General features: G+C 44.3%; 1 long non-coding RNA gene across 1 annotated transcript; it reads right to left on the bottom strand.

The window, feature by feature from the left end:
* Nucleotides 1-6,575: 6,575 nt before the first annotated feature.
* Nucleotides 6,576-24,653, bottom strand: LOC148136770 (uncharacterized). The gene is made up of 3 exons (XR_015754418.1): nucleotides 24,570-24,653; nucleotides 8,548-8,844; nucleotides 6,576-7,229 (listed from the first exon to the last, which is right to left on the bottom strand). It is a non-coding gene; the product is annotated as an uncharacterized LOC148136770 (long non-coding RNA).
* Between the last annotated feature and the right edge of the window lie 2,535 nt (nucleotides 24,654-27,188).

Here is a 27,188-nt window from a genome sequence, read left to right as displayed (position 1 = left end):
TTTTAGGAATTCCCTGGCTGTTCTTTGTTTGGCTTGCCCTATAATGGTAGTTTTGTCCCAGTCGAATTCATGTTGCTTGTCGTTTATCTAAATTAAACTCCATCTGCCAATCTTCAGCCCATTTGATCGGAATCTCTTTGTACTCTGACGTACGTTTTCTGTCCACTGCGCCTCCAATTTGGTGTCTATTGTAAACCTACTAAACATAGCTCCTATCTTCACACAGAAATCATTTATATAAATGGCAAAAAGCAGAGGACCCAGTACCCATCCTGACAGTCTGTTGAGCATCACTGACTTCAAGTCCGACAAGTACCTTCCACCATTCTCCTGACTGCTTTGCAAGATAAGAGTTCATGGAATACAGAACTAGCCATTTCTATATAGAACTGGCTCAAAGGCAGAAGACAGAGGGTGGTGGTGGAGGGTTCCTTTTCAAACTGGAGGTCTGTGACCAGTGGAATATAATAAGGATCGCTGCTGGATCCACTACTTTTCGTCATTTATCCCAAAGACTTGGATGTGAACATAGGAGGTGTAGATGGTGAGATGACACTGAAATTGGAGGTGCACTGGACAGTGAAAAAGATTACCTAAGAGTACTATAGGATCTTGATCAGATGGGTCAATGGGTTGAGGAGTGGAATTTTGGGAAAGCGAATCTTCGCAGGACTTATACCCTTAATGGTAAGGTCATGGGGTGTGCTACTGAACAAAGATACATTGGAGTTCAGGTTTATAGTTCCTTGAAAGTGAAGCCGTAGGTAGATATCATAGTGAAGGCAGTATTTGATATACTTTCCTTCATTGGTCAGAGTATTGAATACTGGATTTGGAGGTCATGGTCCGGCTGTACAGGGCATTTGCTAGGCCACGTTTGGAATATTGCGTACAAATCTGGTGTCCTTCCTATTGGAAGGATGTTATGAAACTTGATATGGTTCAGAAAAGATTTACAAGAACGTCGCCAGGGTTGAAGGAATTGAGCGAGGTTGGGGGTTGAATAGAGGTTGAATAGACTGGGGCTGTTTTCAGTGGAGCGTCGTAAGGCGAGAGGTGACCATATAGAGGTGTATAAAATCATGAGGGGCATGGATAGGATAAATAGACAATGTCTCTTCTCTGGTATGGGAGATCCCAGCACTAGAAGGCATTGGCTTAGGGTGAGAGGGGTAAGTCTTTAAAGAGACCTGAGGGGTCACGTATTCACGTATAGGGTGCTATATGTATGGAATGAGCTGCCAGAGAAAGTGGTGGAGGCTAGTACGATTGCAACATTTAAAAGGCATCCTGATGGGTATATGAAAAGGAGGGATATTGGCCGGGTGCTAGCAAGTTGGACTAGATTGGGTTGGGATATCTGCACGGCATGGTCAGCAAAAACTGACGTGGAATACTTATAGAATCTCTCTCAACTCCTGCTGTTAGACAGTCTTGTTGATCTTTGAGGATCGCCTTTCCATGCCTAGTTTTTTTTTTTGTCCTTAGTGTATTTATAGAATCTCTTTGGATTCTCCTTAAAACTATTACCCAAAACCATCTCATGCCCCGTTTTTGCCCCCGGTTTCCCTCGAGTATAGCCCTATTGCTCTTTTACTCCTCAAGGGATTCACTCAAACCCAGCTGTCTGTACCTACAAAATCCCTCCTTCATTTTCTTGATCTGAGCCTCAATTTCTTGGGTCATGCAGCATTCCCTACGCCTACCAGCCTCGACCTTAGCAGGAACATACTGTCTCTGTACTCTCATTGTCTCAGTTTTATGGGCCTATTGAGGCAATTGCAGATGAAAACATGGAAACCATCAATATCAGTAAAGAGGTAGTGTTGGGAAAGGTAACAGCCTAAAGGTAGATGGGTCTCCTGGCCCTGATGGAATGCATCCCAGGGGACTAAAATAGATGAACGTGTGGAAATTGCAAATGCGCTCGGGATAATTCACTAAAATTTGCGGGCCTCTGGGAGGGTTCAGACAGATTGGAAAGCAGCAACCGTGATGCCACTATTTTTTTTAAAAAAGGACCCGTTAGGTAACTTCTGTAGTGCAGAAAATGCTTGAACCTCTCAAGGAAGTAGTACAGTGATAACTGGATAGAAATTACCCCATTGAGCAGACGCAGCATGGGTTCACAAAAGGCAGGTCATGTTTAACACACTTCCTGGATTTATTTGAGGACATGACGAGCGCGTTAGACGGGGGTGGGGTGGGGGGGGGGGGGAACGGGTGGATGTGGTACAGCTGGATTTCCAGAAGATATTCAACAAAGTTGCCACACAAAGGGCAACTATAATGGAAATGTGCACGGCATTTTGGGTAATGTATTGGCATAGATAGAGAGTTGGTAAACGAACAAAAAGTAAAGAATGGGGATAAATGGGTGTTTGGATTAGTGTTGGCACTACAACTCTTTACAATTTACACTAATGCTTTGAAGTTGAGGATCAAGTGCACTGTGTCAGAGTTCACATTTAACACGAAGATGAGGTAGAGCTATGTGTTTAGAGGCCACTGTTAGTCTACACAGGGATACAGATAGTTTAAGTGAGTGGGTAAGGATCTGGCTGATGAAGGACAATGTTGGGAAGTGTGAGGTCATCTACTTTGGTCGGGCTAACAGTAAACTAGATGATGAAATGGTGAAACATGCAGCATGATGCTGTACAAAGGGAGCTGGGTGCCCTTGTCCATGAATCACAGGAAGTTGGTTTGCAGGTGCAGCAGGTAAATAAGACAGTGAAGGGAATATTGTCTTTCCTTGCTAGAGAGATGGTTATGCTGCAGCTGTACAGGGTGCTGGAGAGGCCACACCTGGAGTACTGTGTACAAGTTTTGTCCCCTTCCATTAGCAAGGATGTACTGGCATTGGAGGAAGTACAGAGGAGGGTCACTAGTTTGAGTTGGGAGTTGAGAGCGTAGGCGTACGTGGAAAGATTGAGTAGACTGGGACTATACTCTTTGGAATTTAGAAGAATGGGAGGTTGGATAAGAACAAAATAAAATTATGAAGTGAGTAGATAAGATAGAAGCAGGGAGGTTATTTCCACCAGCGGCAGTGACACTAGAGGGCAACACCTGACAATAAGGGGGAGCAGATTTAGGACTGAGTTCAGGAGCAAATTCTTCAGCTAAAGGGTTGTGAATCTGCGGAATTCCCTGCTGACTGAAGCAGTTGAGGCTGTCATCTTGAATGCCTTTGATTCAAAATGTAGATTTGTGAACTGGAAATGAATTAAGGGTTATGGTGAGAGAGAGCAGGGAAGTGGAGCTTAGGCCATGGAAAGATCATCGCTGATCTTATTGAATGGCAGAGAAGGCCTGAGGGACCAGGTGGCCTACTCCTGCTCCTCTCCCTTGTATTCTTATGTTCCCACTTTCCAGCCTTTCCTTTACCGGAGAATAACCTCCCACAAACAGATTTTGATAGTACTTGCCTTGTTCCGTTAAAATTGGCCTTTGTTCAATTTAGAATGTCAACTTTTCCATCTGGTCTATTCTTTTCCAGAACTATTTTAAAACTAGTAGAATCATCAGAGAATCCATTCGGCCCATTACATCCACACTGACGCTCAGAGCCTTCTACCCTACCCCTGTAACGCTGCATGGGCAATCCATCTAGCCTCCACATCCATTAACACTGTGGGCAATTCAGTCTGGATAATCCACCGAACCTACATATCCCTGAACACTATGGGCAATTTCTCATGTTCAATCCACCTAACCTGCACATCCCTGAACACCACGGGAAATTCAGCCTAGATAATCCATCCAACCTGCACGTCCCTGAACACTATGGCCAATTCAGCCTGGATAATCCACCTAACCTGCACATTCCTGAATACTATAGGCAATTCAGCCTGGAAAATCCACCCTATCTGCACATCCCTAAACACTATGGGCAATTCAGTCTGGATAATCAACCGGACCTGCACATCTTTGAACACTATGGGCAGTTCAGCCTGGATAATCTACCTAACCTGCACATCTTTGCACTGTGCGAGGATACCAGAGCACGCAGATAACCCCAATAAGGCGATCATCGCTCTTTTATCTCTCAATTCCATCCAAATAACTTCACTGGGCGTACTGCCACGAATATCCTCAATAAACTCAACTGTAATATTATCCCGAATCATATCTTGTCCACCTTTCTATCCTTCCTATAACATCTATATCCTGGAACATTTAGCTGCCAGTCATATCCATCCCTGAGCCACGTTTCTATAATACCCATGATATCCCAATCCCATGTTCAAATCCATACCCTGAGCTCATCTGCCTTCCCTGTCAGGCCTCTTGCATTGAAGTAAATGCAGTGTAACTGCTCAGTCCCACCTCGTTCTATGCCTTGCGCTTGTTTGCCTTGATTCCTTGAACTGTACCAGCCTTAGACTTACCTCTTTTCTCACTATCATTTTTGGTTTATATTCACTCCCTCACTGGTTTATTGCTTCTCGAGTAGCATTATCAAGTCTCCCGGCCTAGATATTAGACACCTTCCAATTCCAGTGCAATACATCCTTATGCAGGTCAACTCCACTCCAGAGATTACAATGATCCAAAAATCCTTCTCCCCTGCACCAGCTCCTGCACCAGCTCCTTGGCCACTCATCCAGCACCACCTCTACTGTAATATGGACATTTTTCAAGATCTCTCCATCTATTTCACCACATTCTATATCTTCCATGTCCTTATCCACAGAAACCACGATTGCAAAATACTCGTTTAGTATCTCCCCCATCGTCTGCAGATCCAGGCATAGACTGCCTTGTTGATCTTTGAGTTGCCATATTCACTCCCTGGATGGACTTGTTCTGAATGTATTTGTAGAAGTCTTTTGGATTATCCTTAACCCTACTTGCCAAAGCTATCACCTGTCCTCTTTTTGCCCTCCGGACTTCCCACCTTAAGTACACTCCTTCTGCCTGTATATTCAAAGCGTGTTTTTTTTTTTATTTTTGGATTGGAATAAATGCAAAATATTGCAACTTGATAAAACAAACTAAGGCCGGACTTACACTAATTAACAGTAATGCCTGGAGTCGTGATATACATCAAAGAGACCGAGGGCTTCAAGTCGTTGAAGTTTGTGTCACATGTAGATATGTTGGTTCAGAAGGTGTTTAGTACACTTACCTACATTGCTCAGACGTTTAATTATAGGAGTTGGGAGGTTAAGTTGGAGGTTGTACAGGATGTTGAGGAGGCCTCTTCGGGGATACTGTATCCAGTTCTGGTTGTGCTGTTATAGGTAGGATATTAGTAAATTGGAGCAGGTTGAGAAGAGATTTTCCAAGATATTGCCATGAATGGAGGGGTTGTTTTATAAGGACAAGCTGGATGGGCTGGGTAATTTTTCACAAGAGCATGGGAAGTTGAGGAGTGATCTAATTAGTGGATTATAAATTCATGAAGAGTGTAGAGAAGGTGAATGGCCGAGGGGAGAGGGGAATTCAGACTCGGGTGCATTCATTTTTAGAGGTGAGAATGTTTTAAAAAAAGAAATTAGGGATTTTTAATTTTTTACACGTGTGGAATGAACTTCCAGAGGAAGTGGTAGCTGTAAATGTTGTTACAATATTTAAAAGACATTTGGATAAGTATATAAATATTAAATATTTGGATGGAAAGACTGGAGACAGGTGCGATTAGATTAGTTTGGAATTATGGTCGACATGGATTGATTGGACCACACGGTCTGTTTCCGTGCTGCATAACATTATGATTCTAATTCTCACTATCTCTGAATTCCTCCATCCTCACAACTCTCCCTATCACTGTTCCCTCATCTTGCCTAACAACTCTTCCTTATCTCTATAATTCCTCTCCAGCCTCACTATCTCTGGTATCAGAAACGTCTTGATCTCTGTAACATCCTCCACTCTCACAATTCACCCTATCTCTAACCTCCGTCATTCTCATCACCCTCCTATCTCTAATCTTGTCCAGTATCACAAATCTCTGTGATGTATCTCTCTTGAATTCCATCCTTGAGGATATACCATTTTTATTTGAGATTCCTTTACCCAGAGCTCAAGAATGTCCTGCTTCACCTCTCTGTCTCATTTTCCTCTCAGAAACGTTAACCAATCATATATCATCTATTCTAATATCCCCATCTCTGCCCTGGTTTCTAATGTGTCTTGTCATTTTTCGATATTAAGTGTCTAAGAGTTTTACACGACAGAAAGCTGTTATGTGGTCCATGAGGTCTGTGCTATAAAGAAATATCCCAACCAGATTAATCCCATTATCCAACACATAGCCCACAGACCTGCTATAAAGAAATATCCCAACCAGATTAATCCCATTATCCAACACATAGCCCACAGACCTGTAATACACATTTCAATGTGTATCTAATTACATCTCCAGTAGTGTTGGGATTTTGTGTTCTCCACCCTCACAGACAGTGAGGTTGAACGCAATTGTTGCTTGATGATAACATCACCCACAAGAACACAGAGCAGCTGGGTCTGTGCAAACCAGAGATTCGCATACATGGGAAAGGATGGAAGGTCCCTGAGAAGGGGCACAGAAGATATACCAGGATGGTTCGAAGAATGGAGGATTTTACTAGCATGCTTTGGATTTCTATTACATTTTTAATTGGTATGATATATATGTTACCGAAACTCAGACAATATCCATCCACAATAGATGGACTCACCTTCTCAGCATCTCTCCTTGCCTGGGGGTTTAAACAACCACCAGCCATCTCTCCCTAATGAGAGAACAGCCCTACAGTCTGGTAGAAAAATGCTGACTTCACCTTTTACACGGTAATGCCACTGTGCCTTGGGGATGCAGAGATAGAATGCTTAAGTTGGACACCACTCAGGCACAGTGCTTTGTCCTGGAGAATGTTCACTTTCTTTAATATTGTTGAGGGCTGCACTGATGCAGGCAAGTGGAGAATGTTCCAACATAATTCTGATTTGTGCCTTATAGAGAGCAAACAGACATTGGAGAATCAGGGGTTTGGGGAAACTGAGATTGCTCTCCTTAGAGCAAAGGAAATCGAGGGGAGCTGTAATACAAGTTTATAAAATCCATCCCAGTCAACTCAGGTGAGAAACTCCCACCGTCCTCTCCTCGTGGCCCAGGATGACTGTTCACAGTACCCCTTGTGGAGGTCAGCAGTCAATTCAGGGGCAAATCTATCAGTTTCCACCAGCAGCTGCAGTCCTCACTTTCGCCCAGAGATGAATCAGAGCAGTGTTGGCTCAGTCTAGGAATAAAACCAGAAAAAAAAATCAATTTCTCTTAGTTTGAATTTGATCTGTGTTAATCCTGCTCTGTCACTTCCTGCCAAGGAAGGCAGTGTGTTCGTCCCACTGCAGATTTCTGCTTACAAAGGTGGCAGCCGCACACGTGTCCCGACGATCACTGCCCCAAATAAAGATGATGTGGTGATGCTGTGTTGGACTGGAGTGGACAAAGTTAAAACACACACAATACAAGGTTTTTGTCCAACAGGTTTATTTGGAAGCACTAGATTTCAGAGCGCCGCTCCTTCATCGCGTAGTTATGGAGCGGGATCATAAGACACAATTTATAGTACAAGATTACAGTGTCACGCCAGTTAAATGATATATTAAACAAACCTAGATCGTTGTTAAGTCTGTCATCTTTTAGATTGGTGGTGCACATTTGGTTTCGTTAAAAGTAGTTCTGGGATTCACATATTAAGACACAGTCTCAAGAAAACTTAGGGTTATATAAAAAGAGTGACATCTCAACTCAGACAATACGTTAAAAGTGAGAGCCTGTCCGTATACCAATCTTGAGACAGAATAGTTCTATTTCCTAAGTCAAATTCAGAAAATATTACATGGATTCACTACCTGCACTTACTGACTACCTGCATTCACTGCACAATCTGCAGGCGGTCAGTCCATGTAAGATTTTGTTAATTCCACATTGGAAATTGAATCATTCTGTCTCAAGATTGGGATACAGACAGACTCACACCTTTACTACATGGTCTGAGCTGAGATACCAGATTTTTTTTACATAAAACTTTATGTAAAGTATGAGAATATTAAGAAAAGAAACTTCTGGAATTTACAAGTTAACAAAGGAAAACCTGCACCCCATTCTAAAAGGGGGAAGACTGAAAAGTCAAGGTTCGTTAAATACATAATTTCAGTTACATGACACTAATCTTTTAATATAAATTCTGTGTTTTATGATCCTGATTCACAACTACAAATAAACTTGTTGTACAAAACTTGGTGTCATGTGAATTTTAACTTTGCACCTAATAAAGATGGCAACATTCACTCAGGCCGAATTTCCACCTGAGGCGTTTTCCCGTTTGTTGCAAACACGGTACTGGCTGTTTCAAAATCGTGCTTGCCAATGTGCACCAAATGTCTCTAAGGTCTCTCAGCTCATACCAACACCATTTCCCTCCAGCTTCCTGCTGTTTATTTCTTTCCTTCCCTTGTCCTCCCCTCCACATCTTCCCGAACTTTGGTCACGATGACACTGTGTGGCCCGCGAAGACGATCGCATGATTTACTATAGTCCTGACCCTCACTCACTGATTGGTTGGAGGAACAGCCGCCACTGCCAGGTCCTCCAGATTCTCCCCTTCTCCTCCTTTTGGTCCGGCGCTGACATCAATCACCCGGGGCCCATTGTTTGCTGGACCATGCACAGGGCTTCCTGCTTTTTCTCCTGTCCATCAGTTACAAGAGTGAGGGTTTATTCCTGTTTCATTTATGTGCGGCATTAACAAAATCGTCCGTTGTATGGAGTCTTTCACATTGATGCATCGTAGAGGATTTGTCACAGAGGGATTGAAACGTTGATTTAAGAGAACGATTGGAAGATAACATCTTAAAAGGAGGACAAAGACGGTTAGGGAGGGTATTCCAGAAGCTTGTGTCCTCGGCAGCTACAATCGTGGAGTGATGCACTTGGGGACAGCTTATAACAGAGACAGTTTGTGGCGATTTAGAGGTAGCGTGTAATTGCAGGCTATGTGATAACAAGGCCTGGCGTGTGTGGAAAGGGTCTCGGAGACGGCCCTAAAATTATTCACCTTGATATGCAGTCTGGAAGGCTGCACGGTGTCCAAGCAGAAAATTAGGTGCTATGTTTCCAGCTTGTGCTGAGTTTCACTGGAATACTGCAGCAAGCCCGAGACAGAGAGGTTGGCCAGGGAACAGGGTGGGGCGGCAGGCAACTGGAAGATCAGGGCGAGTTTTGTTCTGTGAGACACAGATCACATTGGAAGCAGCGAGTGCAGTCAGCTGGAGTATGAACTGTAGGTAAAGTGCAACTTCAACTTGAAGATGTGTTGTGGCCCTTGGATACTGAGGAAGGAGAAGGCCAATAAGCAAGTGTTACACCTTCGGCGGTTGCAGGGGAAGGTGTTGGAGGTGTTGGATGTATTGGGGGGAATGTTGAGCGTGAAGGAGGTGTGAACCAGGGTTTCAGAAAGGCATGATTCCCTACAGAAGGTGGACAAGGAAGTGGAGAGGAATATGTCTCATGGTGGCATCTTGGAGTTGGAGGAAATGACAGGGGCTGATCTCTATTCTGCCTGCAAAATGAGCCTGAGCTTCCAGTTACCTGCCAAGTTAACACCCCACCGTGTTCCCTGGCCAACTTCAGACTCCGCCTTGCGGCAGTGTTCCATCAGAGATCAGCATAAGCCGGAAGAACAGCAGCTCATTTTCCGCTTGGGAATAATGCAACCCTACGGACTCAACACAGAGTTCAATAATTTCATGGCCTGAACTCCCCCATGTCCTGGCCTTACCCCAAACACCAGGCCATGTTATCACAATTCCTATGGTTAGCCACTAATAGTCTCTATTAACAGCTACTTACCCTCCCAGCCAGATTGTTACCCAGAACTGTTCTTCTCGCTCTATCCAAACCTACAATTTCCCCCTTATGTCCTCTCTACAGCATAGCAACCCACCCTACCGTCTGCAAATAGACTGACATTTTCCTACTCTCAGTTCTCAGGAAGGATCACCGGATCTGAAATGGTAACTCTAATTTCTCTTCACAGATGCTGTCAGAATTCTGAGGTTTTCCAGCACTTTTTGGTTGTTTCTAATTTACAGCAACCGCAATTCTTTTCGTTCAAATTTAGGAGGAGTTTCTTATTCAGATCTGGCAGCACACACTGTGCATTTACAAACCCTCCCAGTCCACACTAACTCAATTTCTCTCCCAGTCTCTGCTCTGTCTCCCACTCCCTTCACAATCACTGAGTCCCCCTTCATAGAGGCACTGCACCTGCACAGCTCATGGTCATATGTCATCCTCCTGGCCCCACTCCTCATTCTCTCCCATTGGCTGAAGGACCACACCCCTATTGTTCTGGAGCGACTGTCTCAATCAGCCGGGACCCATTGTGACGTGACTGCTGGGATCATCCTTCTCTCTGCCCTGGGATGAGCATCATCACGCACAGTGAATGGGGTAGTATCGCAGAGCATAGGGGCCGGGGGCTATTCAGCCCATTGGGGTTGTACTCTCTCCCTCTGGAAATGCTGCAAATCTGTCCCAATTCCCCTATCATGTTTTCCCATAACTCTCCAAGTATTCCCTCAAAGTTAAATTCCAAATCTTTTTGATAATAACTGCTGAATCTTCATCCAACTGCCATTCAAACTGTTGCAGGTGTTCAGAACTTAATGAGTAAAATAGTCTTCACATTTTCACCCTGCATTATTTTCTAATTACCTGAAAGTAGTTGCCAAAAATTGTCACAAAATTAATAATTTCTCTCTGTCTCTCTGTAAATTAAATATCCTGGAAACAAACCTGCTCAGATTCGAAATCATTGCCTAGCCATCTCAGCTCCGAGGAGAATTATCTAAACGTCTGCTAACTCTCCATGAAAGAGAAACCTTTCTTAATTTTAAATGCATTAGAGTCACAAATGTACAACAGAAAAACAGACCCCTCGGTCAAATATTCCATTCTAACCAGGAATCATAAATCAATGGAGTCCTATTTGCCAGATGTTGGTCAATTCCCCTCCCCTCCAAACCTTCCGTTCATGTACCCGATCAGATGCCTTTCAAGTGTTGTCATCGTATCAATCTCCAATACTTTCTCTGGCTGCTCATTCCATATACATGCCACACTCAGTTTGAAAACATTGCCCCTTAGATTGGTTTTAAAACTTCTCCGTCTCACATTAAGCCTATACCCTCTTTTTGGACCCACCAAACCTGGCAAAAAAAACCCAACTGTTCACCCTCCCCATATCCCTCTGGATTTTATAAACCTTGATAAGATTATTTCTCAGTCTCCGGTTCTCCAGGGAAAAAAGCGCCAGCCTATTCAACGACTCCCTTCAGTTCAAACCCTCCAACCCTGGGAAAGTCTTCGCAAATCTTTTCTCGACATGTTCCAGTTTCATAACATCCTTCCTAGAACAGGGAGACCAGGATTGAAAGCAGAATCCCAGAATTGGCTGAAACAATGTCCAGTAGAGCTGCAATATGACATTACAATTTCTGTATTCACTACACTGACCAATAAAGACAAGCATACCAAACGCGTACTTCATTACTCAGTCAGTCCGTGATCTTACTATCAAAGAACTACAAAGCTACACTCCAAGGTCTTTTTGTACAGCAACACTCTCCGGGACCTTACCATTAAGTGTATAAGTCGTGCCCTGATTTGCCTTTCCAAAACGCAGCACCTCACGTTTATCAAGGTTAAACTCCACCTGTCACTCCTCGACCCATTGGCCCATCTGATCAAGATCCTGTTCTACTCTGGACTACCATCATCACTCTCCACTTCATTACCAATTTTGTTTTATTCTGTAAACTTACTCACCATATCTCAGGTATTCACATCCAAGTCATTTATTTAAAGACGGAAAATGTGTTGCTGGAAAAGCGCAGCAGGTCAGGCAGCATCCAAGGAGCAGGAGAATCGAAGTTTCGGGCATGAGCTCTTCTTCAGGAATGATTCCTGAAGAAGAGCTCATGCCTGAAACGGCGATTCTCCTGCTCCTTGGATGCTGCCTGATCTGCTGCGCTTTTCCAGCAACACATTTTCAGCTCTAATCTCCAACATCTGCAGTCCTCACTTTCTCCCATTTATTTAAGGACACAACATCCATTCTTGCAGCACACTGCTGCTCACAGGCCTCCAGTCCACAAAGCAACCCTCGATCACCAGCTTCTGTCTTCTGACCTTCAAGCCAGTTTTGTATCCAAATGGTTAGATCTACCTGCATTCCATGCTGTCTAATCTTGCTCACCAGTCTGCTTTGTGGAATCCTGTTCAATTCACACATATACAATGCCAAAAGTCTGCCAAGAACAAAAGAGAAACCTGAAGACTTACCTATTTTACAGACTATTAGTAATCATCTTTGTCATTTCTTCAAATATAAACTCAATCAAGTTAGCGAGAGAATTTCCCACTCACAAAGCCATGTTGACTATCCCCAATCATTCCTTGTCTTTCCAAATACATTTAAGTCCTGTCTCTCAGAACCCCTTCCAACATCTTGCCTGACACTGACTTCAGGTTCACTGTTCTCTTGTTCCCTGGCCTCTCCTTACCACCTTTTTATTTAAAGAATGGCACCCATCTGACAACACCTCACTTGTCACGAACGATGATATAAATATCTAAGGGAGGTTCCCAGCAATCACTTCCCTGTCTTTCCACAAATTTCGTGAATACACCTGATCAGGTCCCGAAGCTATATCCACCTTGATGCAATTTAAGACATCCAGTACCTCCTCCTCTATAATATGGACACTTTTCAAGTTATCACTATTTATTTCTCCAAACTCTTCAGCTTCCATATCCTTCTCCAGTGATAAAATGACATGGAATACTGGAGGTGCGAGGGAGGAGCGAACGACTTCTGGGAAGGTGAGACTAATGGTTTAAAAACCTTAGTTCAGGCGTTGGGGTTTCCAATTGCCGAGAGTTATGAGGGAGGAGCGAAGGACTTCTGGGAGGATGAGTCTAACGTTTCAAAAAGCTTAGTTCAGACGTCGCTCCCACCCACCTCCTCTAACCTTACTAATAGTCTGTAAAATAGGTAAGTCTTCAGGTTTCTCTTTTGTTCTCCTCCTTTGTTTAGTTCTGTGCGGGCTTTCGGAGAAACGGGATATGGATGTCACGACAGTAGCATGTTCCTCCAGCAGAATGTAGCAGGTCAGAGACACTTCATATGTCTCTGTCGACTACATCTGCGGGAAATGAACCTAACTCCAGCTCCTCGAAGACCGAGTTAGGGGACTGGAGCTGGAGTGGTTGAACTATGGATCATCCATGAGTCTGAGGGGGGAATTGATAGGATGTACAGTGAGGTGGTCACTTCCCAGACACAGGGTAAGGATAGCTGAGTTACTGTCGCGGGAGGAAAGAGAACTGATGGTTAGAACAGGGATACCCAGTGGCCGTTCCCCTCAGCAATAAGTGTACCGTTTTGGATACAGCTGGTGGGGACAGCCTACCAGGGGAAAGCCATATATGTCAGGTCTCTGGCACTGAGGCTCAGAAGGGAAGGAGGGAAAATAGAAAAGCGCTACAGGTAGGAGACTTAATAGACGGATTGACTGGAGGTTTTGTGGTCAGGAAGCCGGAAGATATGTTGCCTCCCCGGTGCCAGGGTTCGGATGTCGCCGATCTGGTTTACAAGTTTCTGAAGGGGGATGGTGAGCAGAAAGAAATCGTGGTATATATTGGAACCAATGATATAGCCAGGAAAAGGATTGGGGGTCTGAAAACTGACTACAGATAATCCGGTTGGAAGCTGAAGAACAGGACAAGTAGAGTAGTAATATTGGGTTTTCCACTGGTGCCACAAGATAGTGAGATAAGGAACAGTCAGCGAATGCAGCTTAACACATGGCTGCGAGGCTGGTGCAGGAGGGAGGGCTTCAGATACAAATGTCCTGGGTGGGAGATTTGCTCATGCGATTCAGGAGGGTTAAAATTATTTTGGCAGTGGGGTGGGAATCTGAGACACATGTCTGAGAGGGGATCAGTTGCAGACAGGACAATGACAGGATATATCGAATCTATCAAAAAGGTTTTTCACGCAATGAAACACAGTTTTCAGTTAAAATGTGTCTGCTTTAATGCAAGGAGTGTCTGGAATAAGACTGATAAATTTAGAGCATGGTTCAGGACTTGGGGCTACGATGTTGCGGCCATAATGGAGACCCATGAGGGGTTTCACAGGGGCAGGGATGGTTACTTGATGTTCCCGAGTTTAGAATGTTAAACAAGAACAGGGAGGGTGGAAAAAGAGGAGGGGGTGTAGCATTGCTGATCAGAGTGCGCATCACAGATACAGAAACGAAGGTTTTCGAGGAAGGTTTGTGTACAGAGTTAGTATGGGTGGAAGTTAGGAACAGCAAGGGAATATCCACCGCATTGGGGGTTTCTCCAGACCACCTAATAGCAGCAGAGAGATTGAAGAAGTCATTGGCGGGCAGGTTCTTCAAAAACACAAGAGTAGCAGGGTTGTTGCTATGCGTGATTTCAACTTTCCAAATATCACCTCGATCCTCCTATTTGCAGATGGTTTGGAAAGAGCTGTTTTTGTCATGTGTGTTCAGGAGGGTTTCCTTACTCAGTATGTGGACAGACCGACGAGGGGAGAGGCCATTTTGGATTTGGTGCTTGGCAACGAGCCAGGACAGGTTCAGATCTCGCGTTGGGAGTGCACTTTGGTGAAAGTGCTCACATTTCGCCTCGCTTTGGAGAGTGAAAGGGACAGTTACCGAGGGAAAATATTTAATTGGGGCAAAGGAAATTACTACGCGATCAGACAGGAGTTGGGAAGTACAGTCTAGGAGCAATTGATCCACAGAAAGGGCACAGCAGACATGTGGAGACTTTTTAAGGAGCAGTTGTTGCAACTGGTGAAAAAATTTGTTCCTCTGAGACACATAAGAAGTGGTAAGATTAAGGAACCTTGGATGATGAGAACAGAAGGGCTTCTCATTAAAAGGAAGAAGGCAGCTACCGTAAGGTGGATGAAGTAACGATCTAGCACAGCTTTAGAGGTTTACAGGCTTGCTAGAAAGCAGCTCAGAAATGGACTGAGAAGAGCCAGGAGGGTCCATGAAATAGGCTTGGCAAGAAGGATTAGGGAGAACCCAAAGCGTTTTACTCATACGTGAGGAATAAGAGGATGATCAGGTAGAAGGTAAGGCCGATCATGGATAGCGTAGGGAACTTGTGCGAGGAGTCTGAGCAGATTGGGGAATCCCCGAATGAGGTTTTTTTTTGCTTTGGTTTCCACCAAGGAAAGTGTGCTTGTCGTAAATGAAAAGTTAGACGAGATGGGATACTGTTTTGACCAAATCAAGATTGATGAAGATGGTGTGCCAGAAATTTTGGAAAACATTAAGCTTGACAAGTCCCCAGGGCCAGTTCGGATTTAGATTTTAGATTACATTACAGTGTGGAAACAGGCCCTTCGGCCCAACAAGTCCACACCGACCCGCCGAAGCGCAACCCACCCATACCCCAATTCATACATTTACATTTACCTCTTACCTAACACTACAGGCAATTGAGTATGGCCAACTCACCTGAGCTGCACCTCTTTGGACTGTGGGAGGAAACCGCAGCACCCGGAGGAAACCCACGCAGACACGGGAAGAACATGCAAACTCCACACAGTCAATCGCCTGAGGTGGGAATTGAACCCGGGTCTCTGGCGTTGTGAGGCAGCAGTGCTAACCACTGTGCCACCCACCAATCCTAGGCTGCTCCGGGAAGCGAGAAAGGAGGTTGTGAAGCTGCTGGCCAGGATATTTCGCTAATCATTCTCCCCCGGAGTTGTACCGGAGGATTGGAAGGAGGAGAATGTTGTTTTACTTTTCAAGAAGGTTAATAGGGAAATCCCTGGCAATTACAGTCCAGTCTAAAGCCTGTCCTCAGCAAAGTTTTGGAATGAATTCTGAGGGATAGGATTTATGAGTATTTGGCAAAGCATAGTATGATTAAAGGCATTCAGCATGGCTTTGTGAGGGGCAGGTCGTACCTCACAAATCTTATTGAGTACTTTGAGAAGGTGTCAAGATAGATTGATGACGGTCGAGCAGTGGATGTGTACTTCAGCAAGGCATTTGATAGTGTTCCCCATGGTAGGCTCATTCATAAAGTCAGGAGATATGGGATACAGGGAGATTTGGCTATCTGGTTTCAGAATTGGCTGGCTGACAGAAAGCAGAGAGTGGTTGGAGATGGAAAGTATTCTGCCTGAAGTACAGTGTTGAGTGGGGTCCCGCAGGGCTCTATTCTTGGGCCTCTGCTGTTTACTGTTTTTGTAAATGTCTTGGATAAGATGGTTGAGGGGTGAGTTAATAAATTTGCAGATGACACAAAGGTTGGAGGTGTCATTGATAATATAGAGGGCTACTGCCGGCTGCAGCGCGACATAGACAGGATGCAGAGCTGGGCTGAGAAATGACAGATGAAGTTCAACCTGGATGAATGTGAAGTGATGGATTTTGGAAGGTCGAACTCGAATGCTGAATACAGGATTAAAGACAGGATTCTTGGCAGTGTGGAGGGACACACTGTGGAGGGATATGGGTGTGAAGTACAGAAATCCCTCAAATTTGCCACTCAAGTGGATAGATGTTTTGGATTTCATTAACAGGGGTATCGAGTTTAAGAGCCGCGAGGTTTTGCTGCAGTTCTACAAGACCCTGGTGAGACCACATTTGGAATGTTGCATCCAGTTCTGGTCGCCCTATCAGAGGAAAGATACAGAGGCTTTGGAGAGGGTGCAAAGAAGGTTTACCAAGATGTTTCCTGGACTCGAGGGCTTGTCTTATGAAGGAAGGTTGAATAAGCTTGGACTTTTCTCGTTGGAGAGAAGGAGGAATAGAGGAGACCTGGTGGAGGTGTACAAAATACTGAGAGGAATAGAGAGAGTCAATAGCCAGAGGCGTTTCCCCAGGGCAGGATTTACTGGTCCGAGAAGACATAGTTTGAAGATATTAGGAGGAAGTCATAAAGGAGACTTCAGAGGTATGTTCTTTCTGCAGAGAGTTGGGGATGCATGGAATGCGATGCCAGTTGAGGTGGTAGAAGCGAAGTAATTGGGGACATTTAATCGACTGCTGGACATGCACATGGATAGCAGTGAGTTGAAAGGTGCATAGGTTAAGTTACTATATTTTACATTACAATTAATCTCAGAACAACATCATGTGCCTAAGGGCCTGTTCTCTGCTGTACTTTTCTATGTTCTACGTTCCAGTGGTTTAGTATGTCTTCCACCTCCTGCAGTTCCATATATGGCCTTCTTGATCTTGAAGGGGTCCTATTCTCTCCCTGGTTATTCTTTGATCTGTGATGTATTTGTATAACGTCTTTGGATACTCCTTAAACCATTTGCTGAAGCTATTTCATGTCCTCTTTTTTCTCTCCTGATTTCCTTCTAGTATACGCCTGTAAAAGTATGACCCTGTACTCACAATTCCTCCGCATCTGCCATATCTGTTCCCAGGAGAAGCAATTCCACTCCTGGACATTCCAGAACGGTTCCTATTTCAAGGACAGCAAATACCATCCCACTTGATCAACAATGCCCTTCAACGCATATTTTCCACTTCCCGCACCTCCGCATTTACCCATCCATTCAACCATAATAAGAATATAATCCCCCAGTCCTCACTTGCCACCCCACTAATCTCCACATACAACGCATTAACCTCTGCCATGTCCGCTACCTACAGTCATACTCCACAACCAGGAACATATTTCCCTCCCCAGCCCTATCTGTATTAATCAGAGACCATTCCCTTGTTTGGTCTACGCGTTCCCCCACCACCACCAACCGACCATTCACCTTCTCTTATTGACAGGGGAGCAGTAAAAACCTGCACTCACAACTCACCCACACCTCACCTGTGTCCAAGGCCTCAAAGGAACTGTCCACACCAGGCAGAGATTTTCCTGCACATCCAAACACCTCATTTACTGCATCTGGATACTATGGGCAAATTAACATGGGTAATGCAGCCAATATGCACATCTTTGGATTGTGAGAGGAAAACCACGCAGACACGGGGAGAATGTGCAAATTCCACACAAATAGTCGCCTGAGGCAGGTATCAAACCCAAGTCCCTGCGATGAGGCAGCAGTGCTAACCACTGAGCCACAGTACCACAGGATCTTTGATGCTTATGTGCTGCCCCACTGATACCTCAGTGACTCACCCTGCTCATTGGCCGACTGATATTATCCTAGACGGATAATCCAGACACCCGGTTTATATTCATGGACCTGGGTTTGAATCCCGTCACTGCTGATAGTGGAATGTGAATTCAATGAAAATCTGGAATTAAAAATCTATTAAAGACCATGAATCCATTGTCAAATGCTGGGAAAAAAATCAATTAATACACTAATGTCCTTCAGGGAAGGAATCTGCCACCCTAACCTGGTCTGGCCCACATGTATCTCCAGACACACAGCTATGTGGTTGACTGTTAACTACCCTCTGTGCCCAGGCAATGACACCCTCATCCTGTGAATGAATAAAGCAAAAAAGGTCGAGTCTTGTATACAATCATATTATTCTTACAGATAACAATGATCTGCTGTTAAATTTGCTTCTCAATTCCCTGCTGACTACTGGGGAAGCGGGGCTGGGGGTCGATAGTACAATCCCAATGTGGTGATCATCAATTTCTTATTTCTTAGTTCCCCCCAAACAACGTCCCTGGATGTACTCCCAGGAATTTCCTTCCAAAGCCCAGCCGTAATGTTATCCCTAGTCAACAGCACCAATCCCCCTGCTCTGCTGCCCCCTTTCTATCCTTGCAGTATACCCTTGAACATTCAGCTGCTAGTCCTGTTAATCCCAGAATCATGCCTCTGTAATTGTTATAATATCCCTGTGCCATGTTCAAAACCATACCCTGAGCTCGTCTGCCTTTCTTGTCAGGCATCTTGCATTGAAGTAAATGTAGTGTATCTGATTAGTCCCACCTATTGCTCTGTCTTACCCTTGACTGTTTGACATCGGAACTGTGCCAGCCTCAAATGTAGCTATTTCCTAACTCTCACTTTGGGTTTACGCCCACTCCCACTGGTTTAACGCCTGCTGAGTAGCACTAGCAAACCTTCCCTTCCAGTGCAGAAACAATCCATCATTCTTTTGTCGGTCAATACTACCCCACGAGAGATTCCAATGATCCAGAAATGTGAAACATTCTCCTCAACACGAGACCCTTCGCCACTCATTCATCTGCTCTATCCTGCAGTTCCTACTCTCACTAAAATGTGGCATCTCGAGTAATCCAGATATTTCTATCCTCACGGACCTACTTTTTAATCCTCCAGACTAATTCGCTGTATTCTCTAATCAGAAACTTGTCATTTTCTATTCCTATGTCATTGGTACCAATGAACAACGGCCTCCCCTCAAAGGGTTATTTCCCCCTTTGAGAATATTCTGCTCCCTCTCAGAGGCATCCTTTATCCTGGCACCAGGGAGGTACCACCCCATTCTGTTGTCTCACTGTCAGCTGCAGAAACAGCTGTCCCTGCCCGTGACTAGACAGTCCCCTGTCACCATCGATCATCTGGACACTTATATATCTCACATTACAGTAGAGCCAGTCTCAGTATAAGTAACTTGACTGCCAGTGTTTCATTCCCCTGAGTATCTGTGACTCCCTATATTTTCCAAAGCAGTATACTCGCTTGACAGTGAGATAGACAGAGGAGACTCCTGCACCATCTGCCTCCCTCTCCTGCCTGCCCTGTAACCCATCTACCAGACTGTATCTGCAGTTTTTCTGACCGAAACTGTCAATGATCACATCCCCGGCTCCTGTGAAATCCTCACTGCCTTTAACTGCCAGTCCAACTGATCTATGTGATTGTTAGGATTTGCATCCACACTTTGTGCAGACATAATCATCAGGGATCATTGAAATACTGTCTAAACTCTCGTATCCGACAGGATGAGAACATCACTGAAAAAATGGCCATCTCTGCATCTTATCATTTTACAGCTCCACAAAATACTGCCCTCGAATAACTTAATACCTATGTTTCATATTTTAAAAATTAATAAAGTGACCAGAAGATAAATTAAAATGAAACCTTCACCTTACTCACTAATGTAGATTTACGAAAATAAAACAGACTTAGATTTATACTTTAACGCACAGAAACTCTCTGAGCTTATCACCAGCTGAATCCTTCGAGAGTGTACGGCCTCTGAGTGCAGCTGTGAAATGTCACTGTTGTTTTTTTTCTGTTCTGCCCGCTCGATTTCCAGAGACGTTTGTAGCTTCATGGCCAGTCAGCTGGGAGAGGTCACTGTGGGTTTCCTCCAGCCTCACAACCCTGCCTATCGAGTTCTGAGAAGATTTGTAGCTGAGGTTGAGGTTGAGGTTGAGGTTCTGGATGTAAGTTTCTTCACTCAGCTGAACGGTTCACGTTCAGACGTTTCGTAACCATACTATATTACATCTTCAGTGAGCCTCCGGAATAAACTATCTCTGTAATCCCCCTCCAGCTTCAGAAATTACATGTCCATGGTATAAGATTTTTTTTTAAAAAAAGATTCATTTCTTGTTCATTTATCTCAGAAATGTTAAAAAAGAATAAAAAGCATGATTTGTATCCCCAAAACAGATTTCTGCTTCCTAGCGTTTTGGAGAAGCCTTTGGAGATGCATCAATTCATTTCCTCAAGTTATAAGCATTGAAGGAGAGCTTTCTTTTTTTTTAACATCACGACAAGGGGAGTGATCCTCGATGAGGTATTGTCACTACAGTAGCAATCTGGAGACCCAGGTAATGTTCTGAGGACCTGGACTTAAATCCCACCATAGCAAATGGTGGCAATTTAAATCAATAAAATTTGGAAAGAAAAGTCTAATGATGGCCATGAAACTATTTTCAATTGTTAGGAAAAACCAATCTGGTTCACTGATGACCTATAGGGAAGGAAACTGCCATCCTTATTTGGTCTGGCCTACGCACAACTCCAGACCCACAGCAATGCGGTTGACTCTCACTGCCCTCTGGGTAATAGGGATGGGCAATGAATGCCGACCTGGCCGGTGATACCCACATCCTCTGGATGAATACACACATGAAAATTTGATTTGGAGAATATAATTTGGATTTAACAGAAAAACTGAAATCGTGGCGGAGAGGTTTAATTTGAAAAGTTTTAACACGTTTTCCAATAAAGAAAATGTCACCCTGATGGATGGCACTATAGACGCTGCAACAAGAAGAGGGAACTTGAGGAACAAATGTGCAGAGAGTGCTCAGGTGTATGTCAGAACAAAAGGTTTGTAATAGTAGGGAATTTAATTTTCCAAACACTGACCGGAGTACCACAGTGTGAAACATTTAGTTGGTGAAGCATTTGCTAAATGAGTTCAAGAACATTTTCTTTATCAGTGTTTAAATGTTTCCATCAAAAAAGGAGAAAATCCTGACCTTTTCTCAGGTAATCAGACAGAGCAAGTGACTTAAGTGAGAGCAGGGAAACACTTCGGGTGGGAGGAAATTGTCGGCTCCTTATAGAGGTTTATAAAATCATGAGATGTGAAAGTAATGTGAATAGCATGTGTCATTTCCAGGAGGGGGCGCAATTCAAGAGTGGGCTGCATAACTTTACAGGTGAGGAGAAAAGTTTTAAAATACATTAGGGTTTTTTGTTATTTTTTTGCACAGAGCTGGTTAATGCGGCGAAAGAATTTGCAGAGGACTGTTAACTGTGAATACAATTACAGTTGCTGGACGACACGGTGACTCATTGGTTAGCACTGCTGCACCATCCCGCCAGGGACTTGGGTTCAATTGCAGCCTCCTCCGACTGTCTGTATGGACTTTGCACTTTCTCACACTGTCTGCGTGCGTTTCCTCCTAAAAGGCAATTAGCCATGCTAAATAGCCCATACTGTTCAGGGATGTATAGACAGGGTGCATGAGTGAGAAGTAAATACACGGGAATGATTCTCGGTGAACTTGTTCGGCAAATGACATGTTTCCACAATGCAGGGGTTCTACGATAAAGTCGTTTGGACAGGTACATAATAAGATATGTTTGAGTGGATGTGAATCAAGGGAAGGCAGGTGAAATTAACTCAGTTTGGAATTATGGTCGACAGGGATTAGTTGGACCATAGGGTCTGTTTCTATGCTGTATAATATTACAACTCTAATTTTCACTACCTAAAAATTCCTTCATCCTTACAACTCTCCCTATCACTGTCACCTCATTCAGCCTCAGAACTCTTCCTTATCTGTATAATTCTTCTCCAGTCTCAGAACGCTCACTAACTCTAATCCCCTCCAGTCTCTCAAAGCTCTGCTACATGTGTCTTTCTTTATTTATGGCCTTGAGGATACCCCACTTTATTTCTCACTTGATGGCAGCTCTTTTGGCTTCCTGCGCTGAACTCCAGAATTTCCTCCTAAATCTCTCTGCCTCACTTTCCTCCAAAAAACTTGAACAATCATGTGTCATCTATTCCATTATCAGCTTTTCTGACCTTGTTTCAAATGTGGCCTAACATATTCCTATATCAAAGTATCTAGATGTTTACAGCACAGAGGAAGACTCTACGGTCCATTGAGTCTGTGCCTGTAAAGAAAACTACCACATAACTACCCTAATCCATTTTCCAGTACTTGATCCATCACGTTATCTGTCTTGGTATCACAAGCATGCACCTAAAAACGTCTAAAATGCTATTGGGATTTCTGTGTCTTCCACCCTTCCAGAAAGTGAGGTTTAGTGCAACTTTTGCTCGATGAGGACATCACCCACAGGAACGCAGAGCAGCTGGGTCTGTGCAAACCATAGATGCCCCACACATTGGGAAGAATGGCAGAGAGGGGCACAGGGGATTTACCAGGATGGTTTAAGGAATAGCGGATTTTAATGGCGTGCTTTTTTTCGCATTATTCATTGGTATGATATCGGTAGGGTACAGGTGTTGCGGATACATAAAGAATATTGATCTACAATCAATGGACTCTCCTTCTCAATCTCTCCCCTTGCCTGGGCTGTGGTAACCTTCAGGTTAAACAACCGCCAGTCATCTCTCCCTAATGAGAGAACAGCCCTAATTTCCCGTAGGAAAACGGCAACTTCACCTTTGACACAGTGATGCTACTCTTATCAGGTGGGACACCACTCAGGCACAGTGCGTTGGCCTGGGGAATGTTCACTCTTTTTAAAAACATGTTTGGGGGCTACACAAAACGGTCAATGCAGGCGACTGGAGAATCTTCCAACATAATCCTGATGTGTACCTTTCAGAGAGAAAAAAGACATTGGGGAATCAGGGGTTTGGTGAAACTGAGATTGTTCTCCTTGTAGCAAAGGAATTTGAGGAGAGACGTGACTGACGTGTTTACAAAAGTTAAACATTAGGATGATAATCCTTACACTCTTCTGCTTATCATAAAAGGATTACAGAACACATATTGAAGGTTTGGGGAGATCTTTTGAGATAATAGGGTGATTCAAAAGAGAACTTTTATGCTCAAAGTTTGTGAGAAGATTTGTAGCTCGGGTGCTCGTTGTTGTGATTCTGTTCGCCGAGCTGGAAGTTTTTGTTGCAAACGTTTTGTCCCGTCTAGGTGACATCCTCAGTGCTTGGGAGCCTCCTGTGAAGCGCTTCTGTGGTGCTTCCTCCGGCATTTATAGTGGCCTGTCCCTGCCGCTTCCGGTTGTCAGTTTCAGCTGTCCAGGTCGATGTGTTTGTTGATGGAGTTTGTGGATGAGTGCCATGCTGATGACCCAATATACCGGCCACTACAGTGGACAGCTGAAACTGACACCCGGAAGCGGCAGGGACAGGTCGCTATAAATGCCGGAGGAAACACCACAGAAGCACTTCACAGGAGGCTCCCAAGCACTGAGGATGTCACCTAGACAGGGGACGAAACGTTTGCAACAAAAACTTCCAGCTCGGCGAACAGAACCACAACAAGAACTTTTATGCAGCACATAGGATTGAGCTGAAACACAATACTCACACACATTGCAAATATCCAGATCCTAATGAATTCAGTAATTCTGTCAGTTTGTCGTTACACTTACTGATACAAGGAATTCAGAAAGGAAAGGGAGAGTGGAGATGGAGTAGGATTTTCAAATGACGGCGAGGTCAAATATTAGTTTTTAGCACAATGGGCAAGAAGGCCATAACCAGAAAAGACAGACAGACAGGATAAGGAACAATATCTGTGAATCGGCGAGTGAGGGTGATCAGGAGGAGGAGAAGAAGACATAGTTGGAATATCTATAGTTTAGCAAGACTGGGGTAAAGTTGAGCTCGGTTAAGGCTTCTCACGACGTCAGAGAATGATGTTAATTTAGAACAAAAATGGGGAATACCACGTTAGATAGTTTGTGTCGGTGGGCTACTGGGAGGGAGGAAAGCAGCTGATCGGATTGTCTCAATCTTAGTGATAGAGGAACTCCATGTGCTCCTCGCTCTTGTTGGTGGAGGGGTGGATGGAGGGGACAGGATGATGGACAGTGCTTTACAAATGAACAAAACCTGGATTTAATGATGTTTAAAACTGAACATACCTGATGTATTTAACATTTATCCAGAATATTAAACTGTACAACTGAAGTCCGGATTCCCATCCTACCTTGGCAGATGGTGAAATCTGAATTCAAGAAAAAATAACTGTAAATAAGAATCCCCTGTCCTCCATGAAACCACTGTCAATGGCGAAAAAAATCCTGCCAACCTGACAGTGGACCAGCAAGCTCCTCATTGTATTAATCACTGCAAAGTCTCAACAAAGGAATTAAATGGGATGGACCACTTGGCATCTAACAAGGCATTAGGAAATACAACCACAGAATCAGCCCTCTTATGTCTGCAACATCCTCCTCACTAACATCTGATTTTTGGTGCCAAAACGTGCAGAACCGACTCACAGACCAATCAAGGACCAGCCTGACATAGTCATACTCACGGAATCATACCTTACAGACAATGACCAGACACCACCATCACAATCCCTAGATATCGAGATTTTTGGTGTTCGAAAAGCATAACAGGTCAGGCAGCATCCGAGGAGCAGGGAAATCGACGTTTCGAGCCTAAGTGCTTCATCGGCCTGACCTGCTGTGCTATTCCAGCACCCTGGTGCTGTGAGGCAGCAGTGCTAATCATTATGTCACCATGCTGTCCCCAGTGACAGTGATAGTCTAACGATTAGGGGGCTTCCCCAAACTTGGACTCTTCACTTCTGCACTATCCTTTTTCCAAAATGACTTTGAAACCTAATGCTTTGACCACTATCGCCAAAACACGACAGAAATCCTTTTGTCTGTCATTTTGTTCAGCACCTACAGCCCACTCTGTCTGTAACATCCAGCCCTAAACTGACTTCCCCATCTGTGTACCTTCCTCCAGCCTCTCCAGCACATGATGCCACTGTAACCTTCTCCAGTCACCACAGCACTCCTCTATACTGTCCCACAGCACCTCATTACCTCTAACCTTCCACCATCCATTTCATCTCCATGTCTGTCCAGAGTCCTCCAGTTCATATGGCCTTTCCTACCAACCCTCCCTTTGTGTAACGTTCTGAAGCCACTTGAACGCTCCCGAGATCTGTCACCTTGCCCTCGCTCTCTCTTCAATATTCTCTGTCTCTATGACTAACTCCCATCACTACAATGTCCCTTACCTCTGACCACCTCCAGTTAGTACCAGCCTTCCTGGCTCTCTAACATCCTGCAGCCACTAAAACCATCCATGTGTCTGAAATATCCTCTCAATTGTAACAACTCTCATTCCCACAACTGCCTCTGTCCATTACCTCAGCCAGTCCATAGAATCCTTGCTAACTCGGTAACCTCACCCAGTGTGTACAACTCTGAGTATGACTAACTTCACCCAGTCTCCCCAACCGTTCCTACCTCTTATTGTCTACAACCCTTCCTATTGCGTTAACCTCATCAAGTCCCTCTCATGGACACCAACTATTTCACCTTCTCCTGTTCCTGACTATATCCTCCTCCTGTTCCAATAATCCCTTCTGAACTTTGGGACCTGCTGTAATGTCTGCCTGCTCTGCATAATCAGATACACGGGTGGCTCAGTGGTTAGCACTGCAGCCTCACAGCGTCAGGGACCTGGCTTCAATTCCAACCTTATCGACTCTGTGTGAACTTTGCATGTTCTCCCCCCTGACTGTATGATTTTCTTCCGGGTGCTCTGGTTTACTCCCAGCGTCCAAAATTTGCACGATCAGTGGATTGACCATCATAAATTTACTGTAGTAATCAGGAATGTGTGGTTTAAGTAAGTTCACCACGAGTGATGCAGGGTTTAATGTGAAGGTAGAGGGGCGGGTCTGGGTCAGATGCTCTTCAGAGGTTTCGAATGGACTAGTTGGGCCGAATGGCCTGGTTCTACACTATGGTGATTCTATTCAGGTTATTGTCCAGCCCTGTCAACCATCCCTGTCTCTTACACCTTGCCTCATGCCCAATATTCTCCTTAACACTGTAATCTCCTCCAGACTCTAAAACACCCCTTGTCTATGCAAGCTTCTCCAGTCCTTGCAAAGATCGATATGACTGTCACCTCTTCCTGCTTTTAGGATCCTTCCTATAACTATTACCATTTGGTACAGCACTCCCAATCATTGTTCCCTCTTGAAACTCCCATAAACATTTGTATCTCTGAAAACTCATCTGGACTGTATCAACTTCCCTTTGACAGTTACATGCTGAGACTTGCTCTATATCAGTGAAGTAATTAAGTATTGGCAATACTCACTGTCATAACCTCCCTCCAGCCTTACAGCACTGAGGATCTGTAGAAGCTCTTTTCAACCTGAAAGCCATCTCTGTATCTGTAATCTCCTCCACTCCCCATAATTCATTCTCTCTGAGCTCCTCTGTTGTCCATTAAACACTCCCTAACACTGTCTGTATCAGTGTAACCTTCACCAAAAAAACAACCTTCCCTATCTGTGTAAATCCCTACACCAGTCCCTGTCCCTCTCAGCTCCGTCTAACAATACAACCCTCCAGGTCTGTGTATTCACCTTCAGTCCCTACTCACCTCCCTATCTTCTCCATGCATTTTTGCTTCACTCTCTTCAACTGCCCCTGTCAGTGTAATCTCTTCCAGACCCGAAAACTCCCCTCTCTTTAACTTACACAGACCAATCAACTCTC

The sequence above is a fragment of the Chiloscyllium plagiosum genome, unplaced genomic scaffold (assembly GCF_037043375.1).
Source record: "Chiloscyllium plagiosum isolate Xiang-an unplaced genomic scaffold, Cpla_swu_hap1 HiC_scaffold_45, whole genome shotgun sequence".
NCBI classification, from domain to species: domain Eukaryota; kingdom Metazoa; phylum Chordata; class Chondrichthyes; order Orectolobiformes; family Hemiscylliidae; genus Chiloscyllium; species Chiloscyllium plagiosum.
This window is presented reverse-complemented; position numbering and strand designations above follow the sequence as displayed.